General features: G+C 42.4%; 1 protein-coding gene across 3 annotated transcripts in view; it reads left to right on the top strand.

The window, feature by feature from the left end:
* The first annotated feature begins 8,623 nt into the window (after positions 1 to 8,623).
* Positions 8,624 to 14,238, top strand: part of BMPR1A (bone morphogenetic protein receptor type 1A) — a 74,225-nt gene continuing 68,610 nt past the window's right edge. For 2 of the 3 annotated variants that reach the window (XM_077183332.1, XM_077183333.1), the window contains exon 1: positions 8,624 to 8,764. The gene's annotated coding sequence lies outside the window, so the exon portion shown is untranslated. The remainder of the gene's footprint in view (positions 8,765 to 14,238) is intronic. The other variant, XM_054637461.2, reaches the window with a different exon arrangement.

Below are 14,238 nucleotides of genomic sequence, written 5' to 3'. Positions count from 1 at the left end.
AACTTTGTGCATTTTTTATTTTATTTCCCAGCCCCAATTTCTGTTTACAATGTGCATAAGAAATGCAATTGAAAAGAACGCCCAGAATGTATGCAGTATTTTGTCAGATCAAAATTGCTGTTTTACAGATTGTCTGTTCTGACCTTTAACCTTTGCACAAGACAGTGCTTCCTAAACTGTGCACTGTGATCCCTGGAGAGTTCAGTTGCTGGAACTGGAAGCAATAGAGGCATAAGCAGAGCACCATGCCAGCTGACAGGGTGGAAAAGGGGAATAGAGCAAAGTTCATTAGGAAAGGACATGGTGCAAAATGTGTGACAAATGTTGCATTAAGGGATTCTTAACAGAGATTCTTAAAGAGAGATTATTGCTCTGAAGAAATGGAGATTTCAAAAGTATAGGCTTTGGCATTGTTTCCCCTCCCACCCCAATCATGTATCTTGAATTCAAACAGTTTCTGCTGATTAAGAAAGGAAGGAATGTGTGAATAAGGTTGCTGAAACCATTATTGAATACACAATGAAACGCTTTGTTCTCCCAGGCAAATCAGAGTTATGGATGAGATTCAGACTATATCCAGGCATAAATTCATAGGCTGTGAGCCTATGAAATATGCCCTTGGATAGCTGTTAAAATACATTTGTTCCTCCTGTTAGAAAGATTACATCAAAAGAAAACAGTAACAAACGTGTGTTGTACTAATAAGGACTGTCAGGCTGAGTCACAAGAATTTTCTCTGTAATAAAGACAAGAAGGATTTTTTTTAACAAAGCTAAACTTTTGAAGAAAACATTTTTCCTTTAAAAGTTTCCAGATTATAACTGTTAGGGAATAATAAATTAGTTTGCATAAAGTATCATTAATAAATGTGTCTCTATTACAGAAGTATTTTCTAATCTTACTACTTTAGAAATTGGATTATTTTCATTTATGACAAAGATGTTATGGAAATTCTTCTGCTTCTACTTTGTTTTACTGTGCATAGTGTTACTGAAAGAGTTGAGACTTATTTTTCTTTTAATTAGAAGATATAGATAAAATACAATCCTGAATTGAGTGAAGGTGATTCTTCCAGTGTTTGTGGAATGAATGCTGCTTGCTACACTAAAGCCAGAAAACTTGCTGTTGTAGATTGTTTTATTCTCATGGTGCATTAAAGAGGATGTTTTGGATTTTTAGGAGGTTTAATAAATATCTATAGCCTTAATTAAAGATCTCATTTCAAAACAAAAGAATGATTTACAGTGTTTAAATTATTTTAATATTTAATCATATGTAGACAGGAAAACAATGCTGGGATCGAGGTTTAGTTTCATTTAAAGAAATCTTCATGTTGACTAATGCAAGCATTCCTATATGCATGTATAGGACATATATGTGAATTAAAACACTCAGAACTGAGATTCTGATTTCCTTTAAGTGGATGTGTTTCATACCTGCACTAGTCCATTTATTATACATAGCTTAAGAATAATGCACAAATCTGAGTGCACCTTGAGACCTGGGTTTTGTTATCTGTTAGGTAATTTTGCTTTATGAAGTAACAGCTCCACAATTTTGATAGCATAGGAGATGTGGGAGCAGAAGAAAGGGCACACTTTCCAAAATTCTGGCTTCATATAAAAAATAGGATTTCAGGAATGAAATTTTTATTTGTGCATTATAAACAAAGACAAGGTATTATTCTTTCACAACAAAATATTCTTCAGCTGTCCCCTGCACATTCCTTGACAGATTTTCTTCCTGCACATTTTTCCCTGTAGTGATTGCAAGGATATTGTCAATTTCCCTGTGATTAATGCACATGCAGAAGCCTGACCAGAGTTCCTGTTCCTTTCCCAGGCCTGTGAGCTGTGGGGTAAAAGGTGACAGAGTGGGCTCTGCTGCTCATGTGAGTGTATTCAGCCCACTGCATGCTGCAAATACCAGACTTCCTGAGATTTATTGTGGATGCACAACACAGATGACACTAATTGGGAGTTTCTGCTTTATTGCATGTACACTACACGGCATCAACTTCTGGCCAAAAAGTCCTTGCAAGAAATCCAAAGTGCCAGGCAGGGATTCTGGTTCTAGCTGTGGCTTCAGGCAGAGCACACCTGAATCTGAACTGTGGGGGTATAAAATATTGGCAGAACACAGTTTGCCTTTGAGATTGTATTCCCAGTGCCAGCTGCTCCAGCAAAAGGACAACAGGGCTGTTTAGTGGATGGTGATTTTCTGCCATTTTTATTATGTAAAGCTGGATTGGGAGCTCTTCTGAGCTGCTATTCTCCTGTTACTGCATCATGACACCAGTCTGAATTCAAGCTTCCAAAGGTTTCAGCTCATTTGGCAAAATTTACTTATTCTCACATTGAAGGACTCCATGTTTTCCACATGTAATTTATTCAGCTTTGTGTTAGACATCCTAGAATGGATTGGAAACAGTCTGGTGGTGAAAGGTGACTGACTGTCAGACTTCTAGGACAGGAGACACAGCCTGAGAAATTAAATTCTCAGAGACAAATACAGAACACATTATCCACCTTTTATGGACTTACATGGCTGGTGGTTGTTGGAGACTTCATTGATTTCCTAAGGAGTCACAGAAGCTGCTCTCTGTTTAGAAGTTCTCTAAAAAGAAAGAGTCAGTGTTATTAAAAAGTAGATATTAAAGTTTGGGGGTAGTGTATTTCCTTAGGGTCCATATTTGCCTATTTAGTACTACCTCAAACAGTTCTTGCTCCTATGCAATTCTGAAAGGAAAAAAAAAAAAAGAAGGCATAACAGAGGGTTGCTGCTACTCCTCCCTAACTCTGGGTAACAATCCTCATTCCCCTCCAGCTTAGGAATATTCACTGGCACAGAAAGGTATAAATTAATCTCTGTGTGCCAGCTTCAGAGAACCTGGCCACAAATACTTCAGTTGAGATGATTTTGTTCATTTCTTTAAAGGACAGTGAGAAAGATTGTGCTTTCTCTGGTCTTGTAACTTAAAAACTATTTATAGAACAATCTTTAAGTCAAAAGATAGTTAAGTAAATGTTTGTTTTAGACCTTCATTATTAAGTGCAACTAATTAAAAGTGTACAATTACTATCAAAGAGGGCATATGCAAAAGTAGTAAAATGAGATAAAAATGTCGGAAAGTGAAAATTCAAAGAAAAAGTAGCTTTTAGCATAACAATTAACCACCCAATGTGTTCTGTGCTGGGTAATTCATTGAGAGTGAATTAATGGTGCACCATTCAGTAATAGGCCTTGGGAAGGAAATAGGAGCAGTGTATCAGGATATCCTTTTTCCGTCCCCGAGTACCAATACTTTCAATTTTATATACAACGGAAGTAATTCATTGTACCACAAAGAAGCACAGCTGTGTTTCCTGATGGTCACACATGCAATAGCTGCTATTGTTTAGCACTCTCAGTATGTACAATGGGAACTGTTCGACTGCTTGCAATGTTTTATATTCTCAGGGATTTCATTTCCATTCGTAGCTTTTGAACCCATGGTGGATTTTTAATATGCTATTATCTTAGATCCAATCCTGCATCCCTAATCAGGTAATTTTTTGCTGATGCCAGTGAGAGTTTAAACTGTATTAGGTGTGGCTGCCAAATGAGGAGATTTGCAGACACAGGCCAATTTCTCATTGGAAGCAAAGGGAGTTATATACTATTTTTTGGGATTTGCTTTCAGCTGTATCAGTTTAACTTGTTCAAGTTCCAATTAATAATCAAGTACCTTACAGACTGAGAGAGAAAAGCTTCATTGCCATGCCTTTAGCTTCATCATATATTTTCAGACATTTTAGCTGAAATACAAGGATATCCTTTTATTATTTTGTAGTGCCATATTGGTTTTACTATAATATAAAAAAGAAGTGAATGAGACTATTTTGCTGTACTTGCTCTTATTTAACAGCAATTTATTCATGTTTAAAGGTATGTTTAGACTGAGAAAAAATAAGGAAGTGATGAAATAATTTCATTCATTTCTTTTGTATAGGATCAGATCTGTTTCATTTTAACAAGCTTGGAAGAACAGAGCATTTTCAGTCTCATAAATGTCCATCTCTGTAAATCTCTACAGTACCCACTCCTACAGCTGCCAGAGACACATCCACTTGAATCCATGCCTCCTGAGCAAAAAGCTGTTATACACAGCAAGACAGAAATGTTCTGTATTGATAAGAATTTGCCTTGTTTAACAGCAGGTTTTAAAAACATTTCTGCTTTCAGCAGTGCTCCAGTTTCAGGACAAAGCCTGAGCATCAGGATTAACAGAGGAACTGTTAATACAGTGTGGGTTTGGATCTAAGGATTATTCCAACTGGTAAAAGAAACAAATACCTCTTGTAACAAAAGGTGGAGGAACACAAACATTCAGCTTCTCTCTGAGTATAATTCAAATTTCTTTGTAGATCATTTGGCACCACTGACTGATAATTCAGAACATAAATTTTAAAACCAGCACTACAATTGGAATACTTAATCCTCTCTGAGCAGCTGAAGACTTTGGAGATTTTATGTGCATGCATCTAGGGGAAAACATATTACTAATTCTCCAAACAAACTGATGTGAGTGAGGCACCCTGGTGAAGCCTCTGCTGAGCCTACAAATATTTTATTTTTCTGTGATACAAATTTTAATGTTCTGGTTTTAAGGAAAACAGAGTAATTTGTATTTAAAAGGAGAGTTATCTCAGGGTTTATTACAACCTGGTGAGAGGACTGCAACAAGGGTTTCGCAAATGTGAATCCATAAAAACAAAATCATACAGCTGAACTAGGCACAGGAAAAAGAAACAGAAAAAGCAGCAGGAAGTTTGGTTCTTGGCTGGGAAGATGTCTCCCAGAGCAAAGTGCTCCCATTACTGCAGCCCTTTGCCACAGCAGGGACATCAGTTCCCCGCAGCACAGTTCAGTGAGGAATCAGCTCCCACCCTCCCCTGCTGGGGACAGGTACAGCCTTTGTGTCCTCCTTCCTCCACAGCCACCTGCACGAGGCTGAGGAAGAATCCCCTGCAGAAGCCCAAGGAACCCCAAAACACACCAAGAGCTTGAGCTGTGGGAAGGCTCCTGTTTCCTTGTGCCCATGCTCTGTACACTGAGCTGTTATTCCTTGGATTATTGCCACAGTGCTCTCCCAATGCTGCCCTGGACTCAGTTCCACACCAGACTGCTTGGACATGGCTTGCCTCTTTACTACCAGTGATCCACTAGCAAAAATTTTTTTAAAACACAATTCTTCACAGATTTGACTCTCCCTTATTGAATTATTCTTGCTTACATTAAAAAAAACTTAACAAAATCCATTACTTTTGTAAGTAACAAACAGCTGAATAAATTTATGATCAAAAGAATATGCTTTCAAGTAAAATAGTTCTGAAAAAGAGACAAAGCCAAATTCATGTCATATTAAGTGAAATAATTGTGTCCCTGGCTGAAGGGCAATATTCTTTTAATATGTAACATGGAATATTTATTTTTGTAGCAGTAACAGAGAAATACTCATCTAATTGCAAACAGTTCTCAAAAATATATTTGGACCACAGATTTAAGACATCTGAATTCCAGAGACTGAAGGGAAGAAGGATCTACAAAGATCAAATCCTATCACATGGCTGACCTTCTCCCTATATGTACCTCTTTGTTCTCTTGATATTCAAGTTTGTAGTTCCCTAGTGATTCCAAGAACTAATAAGAAATTCCTGGAGAGGAAATAACAATGAAAGCAGCTGGAAGACAATCCTTTTTTTTTTTTTTAAATACAGCTCTCTTCATCATGACAGTCAGTTTTGAACTGCTTCTTTTATATCACATGTTAGACTTCCATATCTCATCTTGGCCAAATGTCAAATAAGCTTATGTTTATTTCCAGATTTTCAGACTTCAGTGTTTTTTGAGTGTGGCTCAATTAACAAAATAAATACTTAGTGTTACTAAACTTGGTGTGTCTGAGTTTTTGCAGATTCCTAAAATCCTCACCAGGTAAGACTGCTGCTGCTAACTAGCTTGCTGGAGCCCTGTGTCTTTCTGAAAGCCCATCAAGTACAGTGTTCACTTTCTGGTATAAAAAGGTCTGTCTACCTATCCTGGTAGGGATATTTGAAACCTAAGTACTGCACTGTTTTGAAAGACATCAGTATTTTCTATGTGATGTTTAATCAGACATCCATCACAATCTAAATACTTTCTAAGGTCATCATGATTCATCATTTTAGATTAAGATGCAGTTTGGTCTCCTGCAGTCCTAATATTATTATAATGTATTTTATTTTTGCCAACTTTATTTTGTGACTAAGACAAGGAGCTAATAGCACTCAATTATGTAGAGATGGGCATTACTTGCCATAGCAATACAAACTTCATCCTCAGCACCACTGTTCCTGACCTGACAGGGACTTGTGGGTATCTTCAATGCCCAAGTGCCTTGAAAAGTACTGGCTGAGACATCAATTTCTGCAGTGTGCAAATTTACACAGCAGGAACTGGATGAAAAGAGTTGATCCATTTCACAAAAAGGGTTAAATCCATTTCATGGCTAGTGGCTGTTGCTAAATTCATGCATCCTGGATTGGAATCAATGTCTAACATCTGACAAGCACTGGACTGTATTAGCACACATGATTACTGAAGGGATGCTGGCACTAACAGCTTTGGATCTGCTTGGGAGCACACACACGCATGTTGCATTCTTCTTCCATATTGAGTGTCTCTTCTGCTGCTATAATTTCATAGTACACAGAGTGGAAGAACAGCAGACTCATATTTTCCTTTGAAATTATAAACATAAGCATAGGAGTTCTGTATTGCTTGGCATGGAAGCTGTGATTTTGTCTTTCTTGCAGGCTGGCTTTGTTTTGGACACTGACAGATTTTTCTGGATGATGTTGATTGGAAAAAATTTTCTAAAAGTCTAGTAAGACAAGATCTGCATTTTCAAATGCCTATCACCACAGTATCTGGCCACATAAAATTATTAGGTGTGCCTTTACCTGCCTACATTTTAAAGGAGTCTGTGAAGGTGATAGGTTTGAAGTTATACTTTCTCTTTTGGTTTGCTGTGTAGGATAATACAGAAGTGAAGCACTCATCTAACAATCTGTAGGTAGAACGCATGTGGGCCAGAATGCAAAGCCAGTGCTCTCATCTTACATTCAGAGGTGACAACTCTGGAGTACACAACATTAACAAGTCTTATCTGATATTAGCATGCAAAAATGGAGCTACGCTGTGGAGAGGTCAACAAAATAAGCAAGCCCATGTTTCCCACAATATATGCACATGTGGCTTATTTGGCACCAATAAGCCAGATTTCTTCCTAGCTGGTTATTCTCTGCATCCAGTTTATCTGGGCAGCCATCTCCACACCAGCAATTACTGGTGTGTCCTGAAGGCCTAAAGAGTGTTTTGGTGTGCAGCAAAGGGAAACTGAGTAGGTCTGTGCAATCCACGTGATCTTCATTTCCCCTGTAGCTGGCTTTGTGTGCAAAGTTCTTGGTGCAGACAGGACAGGTGAAAGGCAAGAGGACATCAGCAGCACAAGTGCTGTCACACTGTGGAGTGAAGGATTAAAACCAGCAGCCCAGGTGGGAGCCGTGCCGCCTCCCCAGCACATAACGCTGTCACTGCAGCTCCTTCTGCACTGCTGCTGGGAGAGCTCACTTGAAGACAGACAGACAAATTATTACTTTTCCAATTTGTCCTAATGATAAGGAGCTTTGAAATACAATGCAAATCATGGCCTTCAGCATCCTTATCAGCAAGCAGAGCAGCTCATTGCAGAAGTTATAATGTATTCCAATCTAACTAACTGGGCATATTTATTTAGATACAGGAAATGGAAAAAGCAAACAATGCTGTCCTTTGCAATGGAACTCTATCCCTCCTGCGGCACTGCAGCGTCAGCCTTCTCAGAACTGTTCTTCCAGGAGCCGAAAGGCCCATGCGAGTCCCTCACGTTCCCCTGCGCCGCTGCCACCGCTGGCTGCCCGCCGCCCTGCCCAGCCCAAGGCAGCCCCGCTGAGCTCCCATCAGAGCTGTCTCGGTGATCCTGCACCCACGTCCCCCGTGAATCCCGGCGGCTCGGCCGCTCTGCACGGCACCAACCCCGCCAGCATCGGCATGGAGCCTCCCGGCCCTGCAGGCAAATCCTGCAGCTGCTTTTCTCGTGTCTCGACCCTCTTCAAGGCCAGCGGTGCTTCCATGACACCGGCTTGGCAACCTTTCCCCTCACACCTTCCCGCCCTTTCCTACAGGAGCTTCTTCCTGGGGAAAGCGCTGCTGGGCCGGCGGGGCAGGATAACGCCGGGGCCCGGGCGCCCAGTGACAAGCCGGCCCAGGCTGCGGCCCGCGGAGGGGCTGCCGGGGAGGAAAGCAGGCCCGGCTGGTTCCTCCCGGCCAACTTTTCTTCCCGGGGAGCCCCGCCAGCCCTCCCGCCCACGGCACGTGCTGACGGACGGGCGGGGGCGGCGGGCGCGCTCCCGCCTCCCCGCGGGCCCCCGCCGCGCGCGCGCCCGGCTGCAGTGATTGGAATCCGGCTCGTTCCCGCCCCGCCCCGCAGGGACGCGCCGGGAGCGCCTGCCGGGACACGGAGCCTGCGCCGAGCCCGCGCCGCGCCGTCCCGCCCTCCCCCGCCCGACACGCACCCGCCTTCGCCCCCGTCTCAGCGGAGCCGTCGGGGCCCCGGGAACGGCCCGCGGAGCGCGGCGGGGAGCGGGCCCCCTCCCCCTTCGCCTGCCGTCGCCGCGCGGAGGATGAGGAGCCCCCACCGCCGGTGAGTGAGGGACGCGCCGCGGAGGCCTCGGCCGGGCGGGGAGAGCCGGGGCGCCCCGGGCAGCGCCGCTCCCGCACCGCTCCCTCTGCGGCCGGGGGGACGCGGGGCGCTCCCGCCGCGGCGACGCCCCTTCCCCGCCGTCGGGCGGCCCGGCCTGGGCGGTGTCCGGCGGGGTCCGCGCCGGCCCCGGGCAGCGCCGTCGAAGGTGGGCTCCGGCGGCGGCCCTCCAGCCCCCCGGCCTGGCTGCTCGGGGCCCCGGGAGCGCCCCCGGGCCGGCAGCCCTGCCCCGCCGCGGCGCTGGGGGCGCTGCCCGCCGCCGGGCCGGGCCGGGTGGGCGCCGCGGGGGCTGCGCGGGGCCCGCGGGTCCCTGCGTGGGCAGGGCCGGCCGTGCGCTCCCTCCCTCCCTCCTGCCCTCCCTTCCCGGTGTTGTAATGCCGGGCCCGGAGCCGAGCGGCCCCAGCCCGAGCGAGCGGCAGCGCCCGTCGTCGTGGGAAGAGTACGAGGAATAAGGTGCTTCGCCTTCCTTTTGTGCGAGCCTCGAACAAAGCTGGACGCCGGCTTTCCAAATCGGTTTTTGCCGTTCAGCGACGTCAGACAAAAAAAAGCCTGAAGAAATAATAACCCCGAATAGTCGCCCGTACCTTAGCAGCGAAAGATTGTGCTGTTGAGGACCGATTATGTACGCGGTTTTCATAACTGATTACAAAATCTATTGAACAGGGTTCAAAAGCACAAATGGCTTTTTACCACCTTTCAATCAACCACACTCCGATGTTGTTTTGGTAAAATTAAGAGTGAATTCAGCAGCAGGGAATGGTAGTAAGCTGTGGTATTTCCTTTCAGCAGTTGCCTGTTACTTTGTGTCAAGTTGTATGACGATTTTTCCCAGTGTAAATTGATTGCCCTCCGAATTTACGTATTTTGTTCTCTGCTTACAAGTAATTATCTTTGAGTTCTTTTATCAAGTTAGCATGCTAGGGATTGTTCAGGCCTGTTACCTGCAGGGATAGAGACGCTGCTTTTGTAGATAAGGAAGACTCTCCCAAATTGAAAGGTTTGTTCGATTTTTAGTAGAACCTAATCCTGGAATTAAAAAGTTAACAAACATAAGAGCAATTCATAGTCAGATCATTTACCCAGTCTACAGTAGACATACTCCATGTTGTGGCATTTGTAACAGCTCAGATAAAACTCTCGCTGACAATGTATTTGTCTTTGGTCTCGTTCTTTTGTTCTTTTGTAGTTCTTTCTTAGGTTATTCACCACATTTTCTTTGGGGTGTGTTTGAGGGGCTGTGTATTTTATATGTATTTATGTAGACAGGTGCAACCTGGTAGGCTTTGAGATGTGGTTTGAAATGTTATGAAGGGTCTTCTCATGCACCTGCAAGATTCTGCTGCCAGTGCTTAGTATGTCCTGCTGGCTGATCTCTTCCAGCAACAGAGGCTATATGTGGCTGGATCTGAATTATTTTATTCCCTTAATTGTGAAGTAATTTAGTTTTGAAAGGGACCTCTGGATGTTATCTATTTGAGCTTTTGTTCGAGTTAGAGCAGAAAGCTCTTGGTTTAAACTGCAAGCCTGAAACAGCTTGTTACTTGGAATTCACTGATTAAAATACATGTTTACTAAAACAATATGTAGCAAGAGCATAGACTTTCTTAAAGCCAGTATGTGGGACCCCAAATCCTAATGTATTGGACACTGCTCTGCAAGATCTTCACAGTGAAAATTGTTATGCATATTAAAAATACTGAATATGGTGGAGTGTATAAATGATATGTGAGCATTTTCTGGATACCAGGTCTGACATACAGAGCTGCAGTAGCTTCTTTGGTAAATTGCTGGAAAACACAGATGAATGAAAGAGACCAATCCGTTTGTGGCAGAGAAACTTACAAATGTTTGTTTGTCCTTGCTTATTTCAAGCATCAGTTGGAGATTTGTCCTATCTGGATACCTGGGAAAGTATTTCTTGGTTCCTCAGTAAAGAGAGGGCATATTTTCAGTGCCTGGGATTTCTGTCATCTGTAAATAAATGACAGAAGGAGCTCAGCAATTTAAAAGTATATCTCATCAGAGTCATATGTGGGTACAGATGGAGCCTTGTTTCCTTTGCTAGTATTCCCAAAATGCAGGACTTGGAGGCAGGCACAGAGTGTGCCTGACAAGACGTTTTTCCTTTCACTGCTGCTTTAGTGGTTCCACTTTTTCCCTTTCTTGGACAAGACCTGCAGAACCCTCTGCAGCTGTCCCCCCACAGCCTTGCTGATGGTCCCCAGCTGCAGTGGTTTCTTTTGTGCCCTCCAGGACGGTCAGTGCTTTAAGGGGAAACCTGATTTCTTTCTGCCTTGTTTTCTTGCAATCTGTTAAAGGTTGCTGTGAAAGCTGTTGAGGGTTCACTGCTCTCTAGCAGCAGGTAGTTACTCTTTAAAATGTTTAAAACTGACAATGAATGTAAAACTTGACCTGCTACATTGTGTCCTTTAGGAATAACAAGGAGACCACACTAGGTGATACTTGGAACTGGGTAGAAGTTGGAAACTGTCACCTCCTTTTTCTTATGTACAGAGCACATAATTTTAGCCATCTCGGTGCTCTTATTGAGAAGATCTATGGAATAGCTATTCTCTGAGGGATTTAGCCCAGAAACATCTGTGTAGTACATTGTATTTGGAGTATGTAAGTCCCAAGAGCTTTAGCTTGATAAAACACACAGCTAGCCCACCACTGACCAGGAAATCAGGGGACAAGCTGCCAGCGTGCCAGGATGGACTTTAGTGAGAACTGGCTTCCCAGGACTTTGCTGGGTGTATTTACAGAGCATATTAGGTGTATTTCATGTCCATGTCCCTCCAAAGTAAAACAAAGCAATTGTGCCACTAGTCTGCAATATACATTTTGAAATTCACTGTAGCAGGTTGGACACTGAAGCATTTTAGGATGACATATATTTGATATATTGAGAAGACCAAGAACTTCATTCATCTTGTGGTCGTGCACAACCCTTGCATGGGTTTCTGGTTATGACCCCATTGTTTCAGCTGTACACAAACAGTGTGAGAAATATAGTCACTCTGTTTGAGATTTATAAACCAGAGAGGTTTTTTCTTGCCATTTTTCTAAAGGGTGTCTTGTAGCTGCCATCCCATTTCATTTGAATTCTGGGTGTTACGGTTATGTTTAGTACTGTTTAATGACAGTCTGTTTAGCAAAATTCAAAACAAGAGTTAGGGTAGGAAAATAAACTCTGGTTCATGATTGTGATAATACTCATAGGCTGTATAAGCAGGAGGAAAGGAAAAGCCACAGCAAAGCCTTATTGAAGGTCAGGTGTGTCACCAGTGTGACACCTGTAGTTACAGTGAAGGTGATTGCCCTGATAGAGCTGTCCCTGCCATCACCGAGCTGTCACCAGTGCCTCTTCGTGGGGGAGGGGGAAGTGCTCTGAGTATCATGAAGGTGTGCACTTTGAATGTTTTAAAATATTTTGATTAGACAAAAATCTGTGTAGTAACAATTCACAGAATGCGTACCTGCAACATGCAGCTAAATGCTCTTATTCTTGTTTTTTCCTCAAAATAGAGGAAAATGTAGTGCATTTAAATGTAATTCAAGTGTCATGAGTTGGTTTGCATTAAAAGGGGAAAATATCAGTGTTATTAACTCAGCTCTGCAGTATTGCAGCTTAATTTGCATCATATATTATAACACCAGCAATGCTTGTTACAAAAATTTGATATCACATAAATTTTTGCAGTGTGCTTTCAGTCAACTTTATTAGATTAAAATGTGGAAGCAACTAGCACTTCTTTGTGTCTATATTCCCTGAGTTCACCATCTTAAGGAGAAAACTGTCAGTACTGCCATGGTTGATAAATACAAGCAGATGTAGCAGGGATAAGCTAGAGAAATATCAAAGTCTCACAAGATACATACCAGGAAATAGATTTGGTTTGTGGAAGCGATTTCCTTTTCACTGCTGCAGCCGTTGAAATGATTTAAATTTGCTTTTCTTTTCTTGTTATTAAAAATAAAAATCCCACCTAGAACCATTTGTAGGCCTTTGTACTTCCTCTGGGAGAGCCTGATCCTAAATTTGACTGGAAATCAGTGGGCAGAGCTCAAATGACTTTGGAGGACTGAAGTCATCAGAGGTTTCACTGATGCAGAGAATCGATCCTCTGCTCATGAGATTTGTGCAGATGAGCACACTGTGTGCTCAGAGTCAGAACATCAGGGATATGAAAGTGGTGAATAAGCTCAGATAACATTTTCTAAATTAATCATTCTTTTTCCTATCCTGTGTTCAGTTGGAAATTCACAGTGCAGTGGTCAGGCAGAGGAACTGTTCCATGTGTTTTTGCAGGGGTATAGAGGGCTTGAAAAGGAAGCTTAAACAGAAGGGTCGGGAGGAATTGTTCAGCAGGAATAATGGAATATATGAAATACTGAGAATATGAAAAGTGTATCATCTACTTGTCCTTTTATATTTGGGAATGAAAGAACTTGGGCAGTAGCACAAGAAAAAAAGGGATTTATCAGAAGAACCTCAGTGACTGGAAATGTGAGTGAGGAGACCACAAAGCTGGGTAAAATGTGCTCTTCCTGGCTGCATGTCCTTCTTTGTGGAAGAGAAAATTATCTTTAACAGAATGCCTTGCAGAAGATTTTAGAAACCCTCCTATTTCTCTCTCAGTGTTGTGCAAGCAGCAAGCCTTGCAGCTTTGGACAACTGAGAGTTAATTACAGGACTGGGACAGGGCACAGGGAGAGGTGCCAGCTAATGAGGTGCAGCCATTCTTCTCACTCCCTGTTTTGGGCACTGAATCTATCTTCTGCTCAGGTTATCGAAGCGATTTTTGCAGTAATAAAAAATTCAGTAGTGGTACCAAGTATTAAGCAGAAATGTCCCTGATGATAGAAGATATGGGAAGTTTCACTTTAAAGATTTTTTTTTAAACTTGGTTTGAATGTCTCCTCTCAAAGCAAACAATAAATCCTGCCAAATAAAAATGCGGGGTTTTGTTTTAAAGTATAGGTTTATTTTTATAATTTTATCTTCCATATTTACTACTTTATAATAATTTTCCTTTTCTTTTTTGTGAAAATATTCTATAAAAGGTTTCCTGTAGAATAATCTGATGTGCATGCCATTTGTTAGGATTGAAGATTGTGCCCTTCCCCACCCAGGCAAATTATTATTCTGAGCCTAAAATTAAATGGAAAATTGGATAGGTTTTATGGCAAATCTGTCGCATTTGAATCAGTGCTTCTACCAGGGATAATTCAACTTTAAAACTTGCAGTGTGGACTGAAGTTTAAGACAGACAATATTCTATGCCCTAGTCCTCTACTTGGCTTAGATGAATAGAAATTTTTTGAAACAATGCTGTCTCGGTATATATTTCTAAAATATTTTACTACTCTTGGATAATAATATAAAAATAATCATATAATTATATATAATAAAA

This window comes from Agelaius phoeniceus, chromosome 9 (assembly GCF_051311805.1).
Source record: "Agelaius phoeniceus isolate bAgePho1 chromosome 9, bAgePho1.hap1, whole genome shotgun sequence".
NCBI classification, from domain to species: Eukaryota; Metazoa; Chordata; class Aves; order Passeriformes; family Icteridae; genus Agelaius; species Agelaius phoeniceus.
Note: the sequence above shows the minus strand (reverse complement) of the source record. Positions and strands in the feature narration are given on the sequence as shown.